This window comes from Cannabis sativa, unplaced genomic scaffold, assembly GCF_029168945.1.
Source record: "Cannabis sativa cultivar Pink pepper isolate KNU-18-1 unplaced genomic scaffold, ASM2916894v1 Contig3, whole genome shotgun sequence".
In the NCBI taxonomy this organism is placed as follows: domain Eukaryota; kingdom Viridiplantae; phylum Streptophyta; class Magnoliopsida; order Rosales; family Cannabaceae; genus Cannabis; species Cannabis sativa.
The window spans coordinates 1,489,770-1,503,474 of NW_026870039.1; positions in this window are offsets into that span (position 1 = coordinate 1,489,770).

Consider the following 13,705-nt stretch of genomic DNA (forward strand, 5'->3'; position numbering starts at 1 on the left):
AAATTTCATTCATATATTCTTTGAAAATATCGTAAAAGAAATTGTTGAATAATTTCTTATATTTTTATGGATGAACAAGTAATAAATTTTTAAAAAATTTATAATAATGTTCTACTTGTTCAACGTCATTCCCCGAAGTGAATGTAATGATTTTAAATAATCAATGACATTATTTACTACTCAAATATTTCTAGAAAAAAGTGGAAACAACCAAAAGATGAGATACCACACACAATCAAAGTGCATGAAATCTATATATCATGTGTGGAATTAAATAATAGTGGTCCCGTACCTGTAGTACGGACACACTTATAATCAAGATAAAAGTATACTTGATTATTTAATAGAATGTGAATTGTACAAACTTATTGTACATTTAGAATATTTAAATATCATTACCTAAAGAGAATGAATAGACATGAAATTCTATTTCAAAGAATATAGAGTTCACATATATTGGTAATGCCAGAAGCAAATTAATATACACATATTTTATTATTTCTTGAAATCAATAGTTTCAAACTATTGTTGGTACAGGATATGTATATATATAGTTACTATATAATTCAGTTTGCATATTCCCAAAAGTGGATATATAATTTACTAATATTTGTTAGTGATCCAATATAATCAAAGTGATAAAGAATCACAAAATGATTATTTGAAAAGCTTCCTGAAGAAGTCTTACATACAATTGCTACTTTGAATGGTAAAATATCTTTGTATGTACCTAGATGTATAACTTTTATCTAGTTATGAAAGTGATAATAAATAACTTATTATATGTACTTGTTGTACATTTAAATATATAATATATCAAGTCATGATAATTAGACTGATGAATAGTCTATTAATAAATTAGACGACTTGTTAAAAAGATACCAGGAAAAATGAATGATATATTATGATTATATCTATTTGACCGTTATAATAACATGATGAAGTTCTCATGTATCTTTTAAATTATACACATCATTGAATTGATGATAGTGATTCCTGAAGAAATATAAAGTTTGATAAACATAATAGTGACTCCTGAAGAGTGTATAAGTTTTGGAGAATAATATAATTATATTATTCGTGTATATAAAAATAAAACTTGTAATGATTATGTTGTAGTGATTTTACATTACCTTATGAAAGTTTCATTGAAATACAAATTATAGTGAACCTGAAGTTCATGAATTGAATTATTTTGACATGATCAACCATATATGCAATAAATTGTCAAAGGATTTGACTAAATTTTGTTGAAGAACCAGAAGATTCTTCTCATTGTTAATTTATAAGGCTCAAAAGAAGAATGTGTCTGTATTTGCACATAAAAAATATTTAAATTATATTTTTTTTTAACAATCTTGAGCCATTGTTAGATTTTTATTGCATAATTTCTTATCGATGTGATAAGATTATATGATCATGCATTTACAAAATGTGTAAATTTATGTATTTCTAATTATACACGTATGACTCATTCTTAGAAATGAATTAAGTTCATAAGGATTGAACTTGAAACTGAAGTTTATTGAACCTGAAGTTCAATGTCATATAGTATATATGAGTTTAAATAAATATTAATTCATTATGATATATTGAAATCCCTACAGGTATATTAATATTATTAGATATTACAATTTTTAAAAATTCTCTCGATTAGGGAGAGAGAAGCAGTTGGGATCTATGATAATTTTTGAAAAATGATCCTTGCACAAAGTATATAAGAACAATATAGTTCAAAATGATATATACCAACTGCAAATCAACATTATTCAAAGTTGAGTTAGAATGAGTTGAAAACGCCTGAAGCGTAAATGAACAATATAGAAATTATTAATAAATGTTCATTTGATTTATCTTGAAATTGTTAAATATAGAGGTACTCATAAAGATACCTTAATGTTATAAAGTATTGATAATTAAAATGATAACCGTGATGAAAACGGTACTTGAAGAGATTCCCAAGAGAAGTTAGACATAACACATTTGATCATAATTGAATCCCTAAAGTGATTCTATATAGGTACCTATAAATGATAAACATATTTAAAAAAATATGTAATTTAAAGAGATCTTTATAAATTATGTCAATATGGGAGGAAATTATCATTTATTGAAATTTTTGTCGACAATAAATATTGAATTTGTGCATATGCAATAAACTAACATGAGATAGCAAGGATCATGGTATTAGATTTGTCGAGAATTATCGACATACATTTTATTTATGGCCAAAATATTATGACGCAGTCCAGGAAAATTTACTCACATAAAGTGAAGTAAGACCTGTAGGGTATGCAAATAAATATTTCTAATGAGAAATTTGCATATATGTATTTGTACATAATAAATTGTTGTACAAAATTTGCATAACATGAGATTGATTGAAGTAAGGCTTAAATATTGAGAAAATATAATTATGATTTGATTATAGTCTGGAATATATTTTATGAGGATTTATAAGCGTCACATAAATGTTGCAACAAAAGTTATTCATTTGGAGTTCCTAATATAGTGAGAATTTGAAATAAGTCTTATCTAAAAATTCTAGAAGAATTTAATACATGTCTTAAGTGATATAAATTCTAAGTCGGGCGCACTATATGACAAAGATCTTTGTATGAAATAAAGACATGTAAGTAAATTATTGTTTGAAAAATATGCATGGTTGTCTATGCAGTATAAATACGTAAATTATACGTTGTGATAGACTCTTGAAGAGTTTTTGATTAATTGAAGAACAAACTTTTATTTCTTTTGTATTTCGAGAAATATTAATGTATAAAGTTTGTTAGTATTGAAGTCCTGAAGTACTTCATATGTATCAAGAATTATAGATATATGATCATTTGATATGGAAATTAAGATCATACAACAAGATGGAACAAATATATGGTCTTGGAGTACCATCATTGTTAACAAATAAAAATTTATATTATCATTAATGTGTTATGTTCATATATCTACTTGAAATTTTAAATTTTTGTATGAACAAAGTTGTGTACACATAAATGATACAATTAGTTGGATAAAGATTAATGTTCCTTGAACCCCTCATCTATAATTTAGAAGTCCATACATACTCTTGAAGAGTTATAGAAAATATATGATCAAAGATTGTATATGGTGATATTTTAAAAGTGATAACAATAATCTTATGAGATTTATTATCACCAAAAGAATTATGGATCATATGTGCATGAGGGGGAGACATATTCATGTTGCACTCTTTTTCCCTTAATTCAGGTTTTGTCCCACTGGATTTTCCTGGCAAGGTTTTTAACGAGGCAACTTGCAAATAATTATGAATATGAAATATATATTGTACTCTTTTTCCCTAGCTTAGATTTTGTCCAACTGGATTTTTCTGGCAAGGTTTTTAATGAGGCAACCACAACTCATGTTAACATACTTGCATTTTATGAAGTAAGTAGAGAATGTGTTGGAGTGAGATCATTGACATAGCATATTCGGGAAACATATGGATTGCACTCAATAAAGAAGTATCAACCCAAGCAATTCTCTATGGATAATACTGCTTGCATCGCTCAACTAAAAGGAGGTACATTGAAGGAGATAGAATTAGAACACATTTCACCAAATTTTTCTTTATACGCTTCAAGAAAATGCATATTGGTGTTCAACATATTCAATCAAGTGTCAATCTTTCAAACTTATTCACAAAGTTATTACCAACTTCAACATTTGAGAAGACGACAGATAAGATTGAAATTCGTCGATTAGAAGATTTCCAAGAATGCCTAAATGAGGGGAACCTAGTTCACACTATACTCTTTTTCCTTTGATCAAGTTTTCAGCAAGATTTTTAATAAGGCAGTTATTATGGACATCTAAGGGGGAGTGTTATAAATATTAATAATTATGTGGATGTCCAAATCTTTTATTTATTACCATTAATTGTAATCAACATTCCTCTTTTTCTTAGTTTCCCTTTTTCTTAGTTTCTTAATATTTCACTCTTGTATTTGTATAAATAGGGGTTCACCCCATTGGAATAAACAACTCTAAAATTCTCATTCACTTTCTCTTTCTCTCTTCATCATCTTCTTCTTTCTTCTCATCTATTCTATATTATGTTATAGTATTTATAACAACAATAAATTTTATAGTAGTTGCTCACTCCTTGGGCGATAATAGGTCCACGCTACCACAAATCAAGCTTTTAAAGGTGTTTTTTCTCAGCTTAATTAATAATAAACAAGCGACACTATAGAGTGTGGCTAAATAAAATTTTAATAAATACACCTTATAGTGTCAGTTATTACAAAATAACAACCATCATATGGTGTTAAATTTTTAATAACACCACATATGGCGTCGATTATGACAAAATAACTCACACTATTCGATTTATATAACTCTATTTAGCCCTTTGTATTCCTCACTTCGTCTTCTCCCTAATAAAAAAATCAGCAACCCCTTCACGAAACCCTTGCTCAACTACCACCTCACATCCCCCATTTCTCCATTTTTCATTTAGTTTTACTCATTTTTTTTAAATCTTGCATTTTTCTTACCCACAAACATATCCCTAAAGTTTTATCGTCTTTTGTTTTGTTATTCAGGGTAAAACAAGCTTAGAGGTGGTGGTTTTAGCTCCGGGCACCGCTTTTGGTGGAGAAATCGTTGAATCTCAATGTCCATTAAGATATAAACCTAATCTCTAATTTTAGTAATTTACATTGCTTTATCTTTGATTTTGTAAATTTTTTTAGGGTTTTTCTAGATTTTTAAGATTGTGCTCTTGTGGTGTGTGGCGGCCGGATTTTGGTCGGTATTGGTGGTCGAATTTTGGTCGGTATTAGTGGCCGAATTTTAGTAATAAGGTAAAAATCTAAACTTTAATGGAATATATGTATATATTTTGTGTTTTATTGAATATGTATATATTTTGTAATTATAATGTCTCTGTATGTATTAAAATATTGTAATTATATTGTATATTTTTTATATATTGTATATATTGAATATTTTAAACTGATAGGTTTGTTAAATATTTTGAATTAGAATGAGATAAGAGAGTAATAAAATAAAAGTTTAGAAATTAATTTCTAAAAAATTAGTTTAGAAACAAAGGTTTAGAAATTAATTCTATTTTTTAACATATTTTTATTTTCAATTTTTTTCATGTGTTTATTGTTTTAGTAGCTAGTAAATAGTTAGTTGCAACTATTTAACTAGTTAATAATATTTATTGCTCTTCATGTATTTTTATTACTAACTAGTTACTTATAAATTATATAACTAGTAATATCTTGAATATTCATTCGTAGTGAAGTAGGTTCTGTAATATATTGTACTGTGGTCGGATGGGTGGAATAATATGCATGTTAGATGAGTTTGAATATCTTAAATATTCATCCGCAGTAAAGTAGGTTCTACGAATACAATACTGTGGTCGGATGACTACAAGAAAGGAGACCTTTTATCCCACTTTTTATCCTTAACAAAAATAAAAAGTGGGATGAAAGATATGTTACAACTTTTTATCCCACTTTTAGATTTGGCATCTCAAAAATAATATATAATATTTTTTTAGACAAGGGCCGTGTTTGGTTGAACATTAAAAAAAAAAAAAACCATAGTAAAAAATGAGTTAAAGATTGAATTTTTTATTTACCAACCAAACAAGCTCCAAATGACTTATGTATATCAAGGGCCTTGTTTGGTTGGTAAGTTAAAAATCTATTTTTCTCTCTTAAAGTAGGATAAAACAATAGCAAGTGCCAAACAGGCTTTAGTTAAACCCTTTTATCCCGGTTTTTTGCTAAAAACCGGGATAAAAGGGTTTAACCCAAAACCCTTTAATTCACTTTGGACAGACCTTTTATCCCGGTTTTTTGGTTAAAAACCGGGATAAAAGCTTTAGGTATAAAAATTGCCCCTTAGTCGTCTCACACCATAACACGCTGCCGTCAGACCATTTTTAACCCTAGCTTCCTCTCAATCGCAGGTGCGATTTTTCTTCTTCTTCTTCTTCTTTTTTTTTTTTTTTTTTTTTTTGCCTTGGCTGTACAATAACTCTTTTTTTTTTTTTCAAGTAGGAAGGAGAAGACTCATCTCCATCAGCATCACTAAAGGAAGAAGAAACACAATTTCAGGTACAATAACTTCCTCTTTTTTTCATTTTAATGACTTTTTTTATCAAAAAACATTTTTTTTTTGCTTCTATCTTTACATTGAAATGTTAAATATACCAATAAAAATCATTTGTTTCATATTTTTAGGAAGAAAAAATGTGAGTTTGTGAGTGGGTATGATTGAGTTCGAAAATTTAAGAAAATTTTAAGTGAGTTTGTGAATAGGTATGATTAAAAATTTGTTTGTTTATTTTTTTTTTAATAAAATACATTGAATATTATTTTTTTATTTTGTTACTTTTTATTTATTTTTAATTTAGTATTATTGTTGAATTAATATTATTAGTTCTAATCATATATATGTATTTTTTTGAGTAATTTATTTTATTTAAATTAGAATTTTATAATTACCCACAAATAATGTACACCTATGCTAGAAATTAAAATTTATTTTACACCTAGAATTAGAATATGTTACAATATTATTTTTTTCAAAAAAAAAAAAAGAATGTTGTAGTTAAATAATGTGTAATGTGAAGGTAAATTAGAAACTTAAATATATTTTAAAAATAATTTTTGTTTAAAAGAGTGATTAGTTTTCAATTGCTCTAATATATTGATAGTGAGAAAGTCTTAGTAACTATAGTCTACTAATTATATAAATAATTTTATTTGTGCTTGTTTATACTTAATTGTAGATATATTAAATAATTTTGTGGTGATTATTTTTTTTATTTCTAAGAGCTTCAAGAATATTATTTTAAGTAGTTACTAGTTACTATTCTTACTTAGTTGGAAAAATCTGTAGTACTTTTTTATTTTGTATGCTAGAACTGTAGAAAATTTAAATTATTTGAAATTGTATTAAATAATATACAATTATCCTAAACTCAAATAGATTTTAGAGATTTTTTTATCTAAAAGGGTAATAGTTTTCAAAAGGATATATTATATTGGATATTGTAAATTTTTTAGTTATATAACTATTATCTACTAACTATATGTGAATAATTTTTAATTGTGTTTGTTTAAACTTAAATATAGATGAATTGGGTGACTTTGTGGTAATTTTGGTTTTGATTTCTAAGAAGCATCAAGAGCATTATCGTAAGTAGTTACTAGATACTATATTTACTTAGTTACATAATTATTTAGTTACTAGTTATATATGTATGAGCTAATTATTACCATTATAATTCAACTTTTATTGAAACTTTTTATATTATATTTAATATTTTAGGTTCTGGTTCGTTATTGGAAAACAAAGTAAAATTTCGGTGATCATTAATAACTTTTTAGAGGTACGTTATTTGCTTATTTATTTTTACTAATTATCAAAATATTAGAGGAGTTTGAACATATTAGATATTCATTTGTAGTGAAGTAGGTTCTGAGATATACTATACTGTGGTGAACGAAGAATTAATATATACATGCTATGTATTATGATTATTATGTCTTGTTTCCCAATTTGTTGTATTGTTTTTGTTGTATGTTAGGTACTTATGAAATTGGGAAATGTCATAAAAAGAAGGAAAACTCTGCCCAATTTTTTTTAGGATTTGATAAATGAACATATTTTTTTATTATTTAATTAAAAAGCATGCTTAGGATTGTATTTGAAACTTTTAAGTTTCTTACAACTTGTTTATTCGGAAATCATTTTTAATTTTTAGAATAGATAAATCATGGATGAATGATAGAAGAGAAACACCACGATTTTAAGAAGAATACAACAATCTTTTAGAGTTTTGCCTAAAGAAGCCACCCCCATTATCAATATTGGAAGGGTAAGTTTAGAGCTTTAGATTACTATGTACTAACTTACATTCGTCTTGTTAAATGCTATTATGATTATTTTGTCTTGTTTCCCAATTCGTTGTGTTATTTTTGTTGTATTGTTAGGTAATTATGAAATTGGGAAATGTCATAGAAAGAGGGAAAACTCTGCCCAATTTTTTTTAGGATTTGATAAATGAACATATTTTTTATTATTTAATTAATAAGCATGCCTAGGAATGTATTTGAAACTTTTAAGTTTCTTGCAACTTATTTATTAGGAAATTATTTTTTAATTTTTAGAATAGATAAATCGTGGATGAATGATAGAAGAGAAACACTACGATTTTAAGAAGAATAGAAAAATCTTTTCGAGTTTTGCCTAAGAAGCCACCCCTATTTATCAATATTGGAATGATAAGTTTAGAGCTTTAGATTACTATGTACTAACTTACATTCGTCTTGTTAAATGCTATTATGATTATTTTATCTTATTTTCCAATTCGTTGTGTTGTTTTTTGTATTGTTGTGTACTTATGAAATTGGGAAATGTCATAGAAAGAGAAAAAATTTTGCCCAATTATTTTAGAATTTTTTAAATGTTCAACATTTAAATCCTATTGAAGTCATAAAAGAAAAAATAAATATATACTCATCTTTATTATAAATACAAACATATAAAAATACTTTCCTTTTAATAAGTTTTAAATTTTTAATTTGACAGCTTGGCGACCTATCCCAATGTTGTGAGGAAGAACATCTCGTAGCGCTTCGACAATAGTGGTTAAATCAATTACTTCCTTATTTATAAATATTGATCAGTAGTATTTTATTGTATTTTTTTATACACTAGCAATTTATTATGTGTAGTATTTTAGAGAGATTTGCATACAATGTAAAATATTATTTATTAATTCAAGTTACTAATTATCACTGTTGTTTTTAAAAATTATTTTAATCATTAAATTTTTAGTTAAATTTTTTATACATATTCAATATAATTATAAATATAAAAATTAAATTTAATAATTATTGCAAAAATATAAATGCAATAAATTTAAAAGAAAAAAAAATGTGAAACACCTACATTGGATAAAAGGTCACCTTTTAAGATCTTTTATCCCGTTTTTTTTAAAAAAAAAGTGGGATAAAAAATGACCTTTTATCCCGGTTCTTATGAGAAAACCGGGATAAAAGGGTACTTTTTATCCCGCTTTTCTCATAAGAACCGGGATAAAATGTCCCTTTTTATCCCAGTTTTTTCAAGGACTTTTTATCCCACTGGCATATATCCCGGTTTTCATTTTAGCGAAAACCGGGATAAAAGGCCTTAAAAACCGGGATTAAAGGCCTTCGTTTGTAGTAGTAGTGCAAAATCTTTGTATTGCTAAATGTTGTTGTGATTGTTTTATATTGTTTTGGATTATGTTTTGTTGTTATTAATAGCTTTCACTACTACAAATATTAGAATTCGTGACGGTATTTAAAATGATTTTTTTGGGGACCGCTGCTAAAAAATTAAGTAGCTATTTAAAACCGTCAGAAAAAATTTAGTATTCCCGATGGTTTAAAATCGTAGTAAACAAAATAGGCGACGTTTTTTAATAAAATACAATTTTTCAATGGACCCTTATACCCGACGGTTTGAAATCGTCGCCTATGCTATAGGTGACGATTTTAAACCGTCGCCCCTATAAGGGTCCATTAAAAATCGTCACCTACTTCTCGCCACATTTCCCACGTGCCCTCCTAATTTTTTTCTATTTCCCACATGCCCACATATTTCTTCTCACCTATTTCTTTTCTATTTCCCACACCCTAAAACAAAAATCTTAACTCTCCAAAACCCCACGTACGCCTCCACACAATCGCCCTCCTCTCTCGCCGTCTTCCTCCCTCTCTTGATCTACTTTTCTTCTCGTCTCTCTCGCCCATCGATCTCCACCCACCCCTCCTACCGTCGGTCTCCCTCTACTCTTCGTCGCATACGTCGGACCACCACTACCTCCTGTCGGTGTCCCTCTCATCTCCGTCCCATACGTCGGACCACCACCACCTCCCGTCCAGCTCCCTCTCTCTTTCTCTCTCTTCGAGCTCTGTATAAATATATTTATTTATTTATATAATTTTTTATTTATTATATATATTTATTTTGTTATTGTATAAATTTAATATATTTGAAAGTTAGTTGTTATTGTAACAAAATTAATTAGTTGTTTTATTTTAATTTAGGTAAAATTATAAAACTAATGCAGGAAACAATGGGGGAAAATACAAATTTTTCTGCCATTAATAGCAAAAAAATACGCATTAATTGAACAAATTTTTGGTGTGCTACTTGTTGATTTTATAGGTTTTTAGGCCTAAAAGAGTGTTTTTGGCCAAACTTTCTCATTTTCAAATTTTTTTAAGTTTGTAAACCTCATATATCACATCATTAAACTACTGGAAAAGAAATTTTTTCAATTTTTTTTTGTATAAAACTCATTTTTTGTAAGGTTCTAATTTTCTTGGAATTTTTGAAAAGTTTACCGTAAATCGTTAAGTTTCAACATTTTTCTAGTTTTCTTGTTTGAGCATTTTTGTTTGTTATTTTTAAGGTGTTAGAAAAAATTTAAAGTCAAATGGTTGGATGAAACATGTTTTGAAGCTTTTTTGGGAAACCTGCTGCAGGAAATAGTTAACTGGTTCCTGCATACTTGACAAATTGGTTAACTAGTTCGTAGTAGGTAGCGATCCCCATGTCCTTTTAGTCATTTCAAACTTGCCTTTTTTCCTATAAAACCATACCTAAACATTTTCTCATTCCAATTCAGATATTATAACCCTAATTAGAAGCCTTCCACCCTTTTCTCTCAAAATTCCACTCTCTAAACCTAACTTTCCTATTCCCCTTTATCATCATAACCATGGTTGCTTCTTCTTCAAGAGCAAAGAGGCAAAGATCCTAAATGAAACAAAGGGAACAAAGGTCCAAGACAAGGAATGACCTCTTATCCCATGGAAATATGCAAGAAAGTTTAATGAAGACTTCTCACAAAGGAATATTGTTCTAAATGGTAGGCAATGTGATCTCAAAGCTCTTGAGTATGTCGATTTCAATTCACTTTTTGAACATATGGGATGTGAAATCTTGCTATAAATTCATACCAATATCTATCCTAGGCTCGTTAGAGCTTTTTATACTTGCATTGAAACTCATTGTGATCCATATAGTGTTAAGGGAATCCTCAAAGGGGAATCCAAATAGTGTTAAGGGAATCCTCAATAGGGTAGATAAGCTTAATGATCTTCTAAATAAACCCAAAGATGGCCTCTTGCTTGACCATATACTTCATCTTAAGAATGATGACACCTTCAACTATAGTCTTTTCAACAATAATGTTTGTGTAGGTAAAAACTTTCTTGCAAAACCAAGACGAACTTTCCTTACCCTTCAAGGCTAAATCATCCATGCTTTTATATGCTCCAACCATATTCCTAGAAAAGGCCCTCAAGATAGAGTGAATGCACTTGATTAAATAATTCTATATAACATCACTATGAAAGACAACCAAATCAACCTAGGTTACCTTATCCTTAAAACAATCAATAAAGTGTATAAGCCTAACCTAAAAAGAGCCTTACCCTATGGTTATTTTCTTAGTTGCTTATTCCCACTCTTAGGAATCCCAATTGAAAATGAAACTGGCATTAATGAACTGAAGGATTCTGACAATCTGGGTTAGATAACATTCAAGTCTATGTGCTACATGTTTAATGAAGTTGAAAAGAAGTGGATTTCCACAAAACAAGGTCCACATGCCCATGAGGAAGCAACTTTGGTCTTATGTGAAAGTGAAGAGGAAGACCAAGAAGCCCAAGCTCAAGGCAAAAAGAAAGCCGAAGAAGAAGTTCCTCCAATGCCACAAGCCCCTCACTTCAACATCGAAGAGGCTTTGCTCACCTTCACACCTCCATTGCTTCAAATATTAATAAGGTGAACACTCATTTTTCTACTCTTCAAAATGAGATGACCACCATGAGAGGTGACATTGCCACTATGAGGAGTTACATGGAGCATGTATTTGTCGATGCTCAAGAGGAGATGGCACGATGGAGGGCATACATGAATCGTTTTGGACCTCCACCAAATTAGCTCTCTTTTATTTGTTTTTAGCATCTTTTCTCATGTTTATTTTTTTAGTATGATTGCAAAGGCTTAGTGCCTTTTGACTTTTATGTGTTAGTTTATTATTTTTTTTATTATTATTTTGGATAATATGTATTTGAATTTTTTTATGGTGAATAGTACGCTTTGTTCTATCTTTTTATTTGTCTTTTATTTTGAGAATTCCTTTGCCATCCTTTTTAATGAATCAAAAGGGAGAAAAATTCTATAGTGATTATTTTTTTTTTTTTTGGCAACAAACTTAATTTTTTGGACATCTAAGGCTTTTGAATATAAGTTTAAAATTGAGTGGGAGTTTATAAAATCATGTAAGGTAAAACTAAAAGGTAAAGTTTTTTTTTTACCCTTGCACACATTTAGAGGACCTAATCTAATATATTGCTTCAATTTTTTCCTTTTTCTTTTTTAAAATAATTAAATATTTAATATCATCAAAAATGGGGATATTGCTAACTCAAACTTTTAAGTAATCTTATTTTGATAATTAATAAATATTTAATTATTATTCGTTACTAATGATTTGTTGATTTTGTACCACAATTAAAGGTAAAATAAAATTTTCTAAGCCAAATTAACTCTAAGGAAAAAATAGTAATTTTACAAAAATTCTTAAAAGTGACTCGAAGTGGATTCCAAGACTCAAGGAACTCAAGACAAGACTATATAAATGTTTATTTACATTTCCTAGTCTTGTATAGTAATTTTCAAGTCTATACAAAGAAAGGTTTAAGTACAAATTTTAGCCCACTAACTTGTGTGACAACTTTTCTTACCAAATGATATAAAAAAGTTCAATTGACTTTTTAAATCACATATCATTTAACTTAGAGAACAAAATTAGAATTTCTAAAATCAAATAATCAAGTAGCGAGTTATGGTTGTTTTAGTACAAAAAAATGAGCTTTTTGCAAATTCTAGGAATATGGTTCACAAGTTCCTAAACATTTAACCAGTTCTCCCAGAAATCGGTTTACCATTTGGGAAACAGTGAACCGGATCGCCTAGTGGCAATCTCATTTTTATGTCTAACAGCTATAAATGGCTACATTTACCCGAACACTAGCTATGTAAACTCAACTTTTACTCAAAAATTCAAGTTGGCTGAGCATTTATTTCATACACCTAACATATTCAAGTGAGTTTAATTAATGAGCTCACAAGTCTAAAATCTAACAAACACTTTTCACACACTTTGAGCCAAAATTTGTGTTTACTTCTTTAAAGTGTGCTTGTTATTCACTCTAGGTTTTCCAATGTTTGATCATACTTCTAGAGTGAATTTGCTTGCAATTTTAAACACATTTCTATATTGTGATTGAGATGAGGTTGGCACCGATATTATAAAAAACTCTGTTAGAGTGAGATTGTCACTACAACAATCCAAGAAAGAGGTTGATAGTCCTTTGATGTGCAAAACTATAGTTAGAGGTTAGGAAATACCTTGGTGAAAGATTCATAGTTGTAAGGGTTAGTCAAACCAGTTAACTTGGCTCGGTAATGGAACTCGAAGCTAGGTCCATAGCTTTGAAGACCAATGATGTAAAAATTGAGAGTTTGCAATTTCTTACCCTTAAACTCTTTACTTTACAAGATTAATTATTTGCTATACATTATTGCTTGCATTTATTTGATTAAGAGATTAATTACATAGTTTTGT